The sequence below is a fragment of the Gossypium arboreum genome, chromosome 3 (genome assembly GCF_025698485.1).
Source record: "Gossypium arboreum isolate Shixiya-1 chromosome 3, ASM2569848v2, whole genome shotgun sequence".
NCBI lineage: Eukaryota > Viridiplantae > Streptophyta > Magnoliopsida > Malvales > Malvaceae > Gossypium > Gossypium arboreum.
Window position 1 is genome coordinate 50501444 of NC_069072.1, and position 7994 is coordinate 50509437.

At 36.2% G+C, this 7994-nt stretch overlaps 1 non-coding gene across 1 annotated transcript; it reads right to left on the reverse strand.

Moving 5' to 3' along the window:
- Positions 1-7647: 7647 nt before the first annotated feature.
- On the reverse strand, positions 7648-7754 carry LOC128291258 (small nucleolar RNA R71). Its single transcript, XR_008281034.1, has one exon. It is a non-coding gene; the product is annotated as a small nucleolar RNA R71 (small nucleolar RNA).
- Between the last annotated feature and the right edge of the window lie 240 nt (positions 7755-7994).

A 7994-nucleotide genomic window follows, 5' to 3' on the forward strand; every position in this document is an offset into this window, starting at 1 on the left:
CTTCCAAGCTCATTTATCAAGGAAAACAAGATTCGGACTTAGAACGAGGTCGAACAAGGTTAAGCGCAAACTCGAAATAAATAGTCGTACTCGAAACCGAGGTAAGTTCAGATGTCAATGATAATGCAATAATATTATTGTTCATACTTGAACTTAAATTGATGTGTTAACATTGTGTGATGGATATTTATTTAGTTTATATGAAGATTATATATTGTAACAAATGCCAAATTATAATTATATGTAATACCATGTTTATCTTATGGACTAATGTATAAATAAACATGGAAATGTGTTGAATTGGATGTACATGGCATGAGCAGCTCTGCATAATGAGATACTTGATGAAAAGAGAAAAATCTCGGTTGAATAAAAAGGGAAATTCGATGGATAAACCATGGCTTACATGACTTGAGATCCTGCATGTATTGTAGAAAAGGATTTAGCCCGGACGGGTGATCTGTGATCTCAAGTATGAAAAGGATCTAGCCCGAACGGGTGTTCCTTAAGTGATCGAGCCTCCCGAAGAATATGTGTACATTAAGGATTTAGCCCGGACGGGTAATCCGATTGCGGTCTGAATTTAGCCTTGGACTGGTAATTCAGATCCGAGCTTATTGAAAGTGCTTGCCGTACAAGGGATTTAGCCTGGACTGGTAATCCCAACATCACTCCATGAGTTTATATTATGGGGGATTTAGCTTGGACTGGTAATCCCTCCGTAAGATGTGAGGTTCGTGGGAGTGCGCATATGAAATGATCACTTGTATGAATTGACGGTGAATGGGATATCCATCGAGATTCTGAGAAATTCAACGAGATTAATATGAGAAATGAAATAAAAGGCTCTTGCCATGATACATAATGTATGTTATATTATAATATTATGATGCATGCGAGTTGTCATGTTTGGACGAGTGCGGTGCTAAATGATAGCACAGGTAAGTACTCGAAACCCATGAACACGTACTTGACATGAGAAATGAAATAGACTTATGACAACGGTGCAAATGAATGAATGATATTTATGAGAATAATTTCTACGACAAATTGTGATGGTTATTATCTTGTTGCACTAGGATAGATTTGGTACAGTAGCATTGGTTTGACTTTGAAACTCCACTAAAGGTTGTGGAAATTTAATTAAAGACTGAATAAAACATGGAATTAAAGCTTAATAAGTCTAGTTTCACACAAAGGAAACGGTGTAAGCAAAAGAATTCTGTATCATGAGATATTTGAATTCTTGTGAGACGGAGTCGTAGTGATTCCAGACTCCCCTATCTCAAATTTGGAAAATCACTATAAATCGTAAAAAAATAATTATGATGCATATGATTAAAATCCGTAATGAGTCTAATTTCAGGAGAAAGAGACGAAAACATTATACGAGTCTTGTACTAGGAGATAAATAAATTTTAGTGAAGAAAGGTCAAAGCTGTCAAGTAGCAAAACAAGGGAGATTTTGAATAATCAACTGTACTTATTTTCTAGACCAAAAATTCTAAAAATTTTATGATAAGAATAGATATGAGTCTAGTTTTTGGGAAAATTAATGGATATTAATTTGGAGTTCCGTAGATGAAGTTATAAATAATTTATCGACTATGACTCGAGTAGACAGCTTGACCAGAATATGAATAAAAGCATAATTATAGTTGTTTTACCTAAGGAAACATGCTATTATAATGCTTATTATTTTCATATGGACTTACTAAGCGTAAAGCTTACTCCCCCTTTCCATATTTTTAGGTTTGACAGAACGCTCGAGGTTGGAGATCGTCGGAGGTAGCATCACACTATCCAGCCTTTACCCTTGGAGTATTGACATGTATATGTTAAACGTGTTCAAGTGAGTGACATGTATAGGGACATAGTTTTTCTATGATCGATGTCGTTGTGATTAGCCAAATGTATTGGCTTATAATGATTTGTGGTATGTAGCCATGAGATGTGGCTTAGAATGATTTTGACTAGTAAGCCTATTCATCCATGATATGTGTAAATGTCTTGTGATGTGGGTATGTGATTATGCTTGTTCACTATGTATAAGAAGTATATGGAATATGCACATGGTGAGGGCCTTAGGACCATTTGAGGTGGTCATGGCTATGGAATAAATATGTGATATAGTAATAAGTTGTTAGTGCCCTGAACATGGATGTTTGATTTATAAGTTAGTAAACATAGTATAATGGTAGAAGGAGTAGAAAGGGTGACTTAAGGCTTGGAACATAGCCTATTAGGGCCCACATGGTTAGACACATGGGCGTGTGTCTAGGCCGTGTGTGACACACGGTTCCCTCCCATGGGTGTGTGCTATTGCCGTGTGTCCCCTGCATTTAAAATTTTGAGTTAGTATAGGACATGGGTAGGTCACACGGGCGTGTCCCATAGCCGTGTCCCAAAGTCAGTATTGAACACAAACAGGTAGCATGGGCGTGTGCCATGGCCGTGTTCAAAAGTCAGTGTTGCCCATGGGCTAAGGGCATGGGCGTGCCCCAAGCCACACGGGCGTGGGAATCCACACGGCCCACATACACGGGCGTGTGGCGCTCCAAAGCTAGAAATTTATTAAGTTGCCCAAAGTTTACCGAATGTTTGGTTTTGTCCCGAATCGCCTAAATGTAAGTTATAGGCCTCGATGGCCTATTTAAGGGACGATAGCATATGCCCTAAAAGTTTTAATTTTGGGCAAAATTTGGTGACCCGATTTTATATGTTTATGAATGTTTAAGTCTGGTAATGCCTCGAGCCCTGTCCCGGTGTTGGATACGGGTGAGGGGTGTTACACTGATAGTATTCTCGAGCCAACATTAAGCTTTCTCTACATCGTTATATTTAGTAGCCCGAAACTCTTTGACCCCTTGTTTTCTAATTTTATCAACCGGTGGCTTCTCTCTTCTTACTGTACCTGTGATTGGTGAAGCTACATGGGTTGTTTGAGGATCATGGGGGTGGAGGTCTAACGGCCGGATTCATACGAACAAACTCAACAAACCATTCATTCATAGCTTGGAAGAAGGCTTCTCGAGCCCCTCCTCCCTGGCTAACTGTAACGGGCCTTTCAATACTATCTGGTGGCATATTCCCTTCTATAAGAGAGGGCATGTTACTTTTTACATCATCTGCACCAACTCAATCGGGGATCCATAACTATAAAAGAAAAACATTTTAAAATCGTCAGGAGTCGTCACACTATCAAAATATAAGTATGGCATGTATAACTAGACTCTTAATCATACTGAATATTCTGAGAACCGACTAAACTCTTACTCTGATACCAATAAATGTAACACCCCTTACCCAAGACCATCATCGGAGTCGAGCACAAGCCATTACCAGACTTGTCTTACCTGTTCAAGGCATAAAAAAATTTACTTTTTGACAAAATATATATTAATTTGCTCACATTCATCCAATAAATTCCTAAAAAGGTCCCTCGAGGCCTTAAAACGTGTAATTGGAACTGTTCGGGGCCAAATCAGGGACATTAAAAATTTTCCGATTACTTACACAGATCAAAACAATTTATTTCACTATTCATAATAAAACTGTCCATCTGCATAATAGTCACAAAATTATTTATAACTTGAGTTACGAAACTCAAAATTTAAATTCGTAAATCTTCCCTAAAACTAGACTCATATATCTTCTTACCATAATTTTTCCAGAATTTTTGGTTTGGCCAGTTAGTACAGTTTACTCATTAAATGTTCCCCTGTTTCACTGTTCAGCAGACCTAACCTCTCTTAACTAAAATAAATTATCTCATTATACAGAAATAGGATAATGTTTTTGTTTGTTTCTAATGCAAATAGACTTACTATGGAATCTAGAAATATATACTTTGACGTATAATTCTTTTTGTACAATTTCTAGTGATTTTTCAAAATTAGAATAGGGGATCACGAAGTCACTCTAAACCAGTCTTACAGAAATTTAAATATATTAGAATATATACTTCATTTATTCCTTTGTTTCTTTCCTATGAAAATAGACTCAATAAGCTTTAATTCTGTATCTCATTCACCATTTAATTCCATTTCTACAATTTTTAGCGATTTTTCAAATCCACGTCACTGCTGCTGTTTCCTAACTGTTCCATGGCCAACTCTTACTCTTTCATAGTTTCTTTGCATCAAACCTCATTTAGGCATACATAATACCAAAACATGTTCTTATTTAGCTAGATCATAATCTAATCATTACCAAGTATTCACATGCCATTCTTTAATCATATCATAAGGACATACACACAAAATAGCCTCGTCCTTATACATGCCATAACTTAAAGTATTTCTAGTCACAAAATACCGAGATAACTTGTTGATAATGTGAGGCGATCTCCGACGTCCTTATGATTTTCTGAATTGGCTTTGTGATACTATAAAAAAGGGAGAAAAAAAAGGGAGTAAGCATGAAGCTTAGTAAGTTTGCATGTAAATAAATAACAACATTCTAAATGAATTATCAAGATAACCTGAACCTTTCGAATATGGACTTATCTTACCTTCCCTTTGGCACACTCTTTGAATTTTTCGTTGAACCATTTAGAATACCAAGGATACATGGGTACCTTTCCTTTTTAAACTTACTATTGCCATGTCTTGTCATGGTCTTACGTGGTATCCTTGCCTTATGAACTCACCATTGTCATGCCTTGGCATAGTCTTACATGGGATCTTTGCCTTATAGTAGTTTATCAATGCCATGTCTTGACATGGTCTTACATGATTTTCTTGCCTTGTAAAACTTACCAATGCCATGCCTTGCATGGTCTTACTTGGTATCCTTAAACCCTAATGTCATGACATTTGTATCCTACACATTCCTAAGGTTCAACCGAGACTTTTAAGTATCATTTCTCCATCAATTCTTGCTTGAATCATCAACGAATAAATTTACAAAATAAATATATAGATGCTGAAAAATAACATCATTAATTATAAATAAAAAACATTGCATTTATTTACCGCAAACTTACCTCGATACAAAATACGATCAAATATTTTGATTTAGTCCTCAACCTTTTTGTTTCCTCTGTCTAACCCTGAATTTCATTCTTCTTGATCTATAATAGAAGATTTAACTTATTTAATATTCACATTTATCAAAACAGTCCTTAACTCTAACTTTGGCAAAATTATGATTTTGCCCCTAAACTTTTGCATATTTACGCTTTTTCCCAAGGCTCGGAAATGAAACTTTATCCCTAATTCTTATGTTTTATGACAAACTGATCATTTATTTACCTATGGAAACATAAAATTCCCACTCTAACATGTACTTATGACCATTAGGTACTTTTACCGATTATGTAGTTTTACTCGTTTTCACTTAAAATCGCTTAGCTCAAGTCGTTTAACGTAATTTCAAGCATCATATTCTACCATAAAACACCAAAATAAACACATTTCACCTATGGGTATTTTTCCAAATATGAACCCTAGGTTAAATTATTGCTAGAATAAGTTAAATCAAGTTACCAGGACTTCAAAAATGTAAAGAACATTAAAAACGGGGCTTGGAATCACTTACTAATAAACCTTAATTTATACATATTTTTATCCCATGCTTAGGACATTTATGGATGAATTCTCCTTAGATTTGGTGAATTCGATGCTCCTAATTCTTTAATTTCATGTTTTATACTTAGGTGAGCATAGGAGAGTAAAAAGAGCGAGAAACGGGCCGAAAATGGAGAAAATGGACCCACGTGGGAAATCAACACAGCCTGGACTGCCTCACACGGGCGTGGCTCACGATCATGTCCATTTGGCAGGATCGAAGCACGATTTACACGGGTAGACTACATGCCCGTGCCTATTCGACAGCCCTGACCATGGGCTGGAGTAATCGCACATGGGCGTGTCACACGGGCGTGTTCCTGCCGAGCCCAAGTATAGTTCTATTCGAAAAAGGTCACTTTTGAGGCCTCTTAGGCATTCTAAAGCCTATTTAAACACTGAGGAGGCACTTAAAAGGGACACACGGAGTAGGAGGCAGGGAATTGCTCAAGGGAAGCCGATTGATCCATCTCAGAAGCCAGATTCATCGTCAAGACTGAAAATCTCCCTTCAATTTCCATTCAGGGGATTTGGGTTTTCTTTATGTTTTGTATTCATTATTCTTCTAAGATGTTTTATTTTATAATTACGAACTAAACTCCCTAAATACCTACGGGGAATGAAACCTAAGAACGGGTCTTGTTATTATTATTTGAATTGTATGATAAATATTTAACTTGTTCTTAATTATGTGTTCTTAATTCTTGTTTTAATATTTCAGGATATTGATTCAAGTTAATGCACTTATTCAGAGGAGGAATAGACCCTGTCTAAGAGTAAATTTTTCATAATTAAGCGGAGTTAATTGCACGCCTAGGGATAGGGTGATAAGATTTTGTCAAATTAGGGTGAAACCTAATAAGGAGATCCATAGATCGAGTTAATGCAACACTAGGGTGTTAATTAGAAAGAGATTTCAATTAATCAACATAGGGTTAGACGTTATTAGTCTCGAGAGAGATAATAATATAACTTAGGGATGTTTACGGATCAAGTCAAATGAATAAATTGTCTGATTCAGAGTCAAATAACAAGTGAAGTCTAGGTGGATTTTTCCTTAGGTATTGTCTTAGTCAATAGAGTGTCTTAGTCAATCGAGTTTTTCCAAAAGCTTTTTCCCAATTTTCTCTCTATGCACCCTTAGTTTAGTTAATTAGTCTAGATAAACAAATCCCTTAATTTTTAGGTTAGATAATAAAAAGAAAGTAATTACTAGTACTCTTGGTTCCTTTGGGTTCAACAATCCGGTCTTGCTAAAGCTATACTATTGTTTGATAGGTACACTTGCCTTCATCGTGATAATAGTTAGTTTCAAGAACGATTAATTTTAAATCTTTAAAACCTGTCGTGAATATCATGTATCCAGTTTTTTGCGCTGTTGCCGGGGAACTAAGATATTAGGAACACTCAATTTTTATTACTTTAGCCATTTTACTTTATTTATTTAAATTTTTATTTTCTTTTCTAATTTTTCTTTTATTTATTCCTGGTAGTTTTTTTATAGTGTATGACTAGAAGAAACCTGTCGGGACCATTATTATTTGATAGTGAGATCAATCACACAATTCACAGAAACCGAAGAGAAATACGGCAAAGTTTAAGATATATAGAGGAAGAGCAAGAGGACGATATTTCAACCACAACCGAGGAGATGGTTGAAAACCAAGTAAATCTGCTACCTCCTGCGAGCTGCTAATCAGAATCCTGCTCCACGTACTATTTATGATTATGCTAAGCCTTCTTTAATAGGAACTAAATCGAGCATAGTTAGGCCTGCTATTGCTGCAAACAATTTTGAACTGAAACCTAACACCATTCAAATGATCCAATAGTTTGTTCAGTTTGATGGTTTGCAGGACGAGGATCCCAACGCTCACTTGGCAAATTTCTTAGAGTTTTGTGACACTTTTAAAATTAATGGCGTTTCTGATGATGCCATTCGCCTTCGGTTGTTTCCCTTTTTGTTGAGGAATAAGGCTAAACAGTGGTTGAACTCGTTACCACGACTGTCAATCACTACTTGGGAACAAATGACCGAAAATTTTTTATTAAATATTTTCCGCCAGCTAAAACAGCCAAATTACGTAATGATATCTCTTCTTTTATGCAGATGGATTTAGAAACACTCTACGATGCATGGGAGAGATACAATGACCTTTTGAGAAGGTGCCCTCACCATGGGTTACCACTCTGGCTACAGGTTCAAACGTTTCATAATGGCTTGAATCCTTCGACTTGACAAATGATTGACGCAGCCGCTGGTGGAACTATCAATAACAAGACACCTGAGGATGCATATGAATTTATAGAAGAGATGTCACTGAATAATTATCAATGGCAATTCATGAGGAAAAAACCAACGAAAACAGCCGGTGTATTTAACGTTGTTTTGGTCACCATGCTTTCTAATCAGGTAGAACTTTT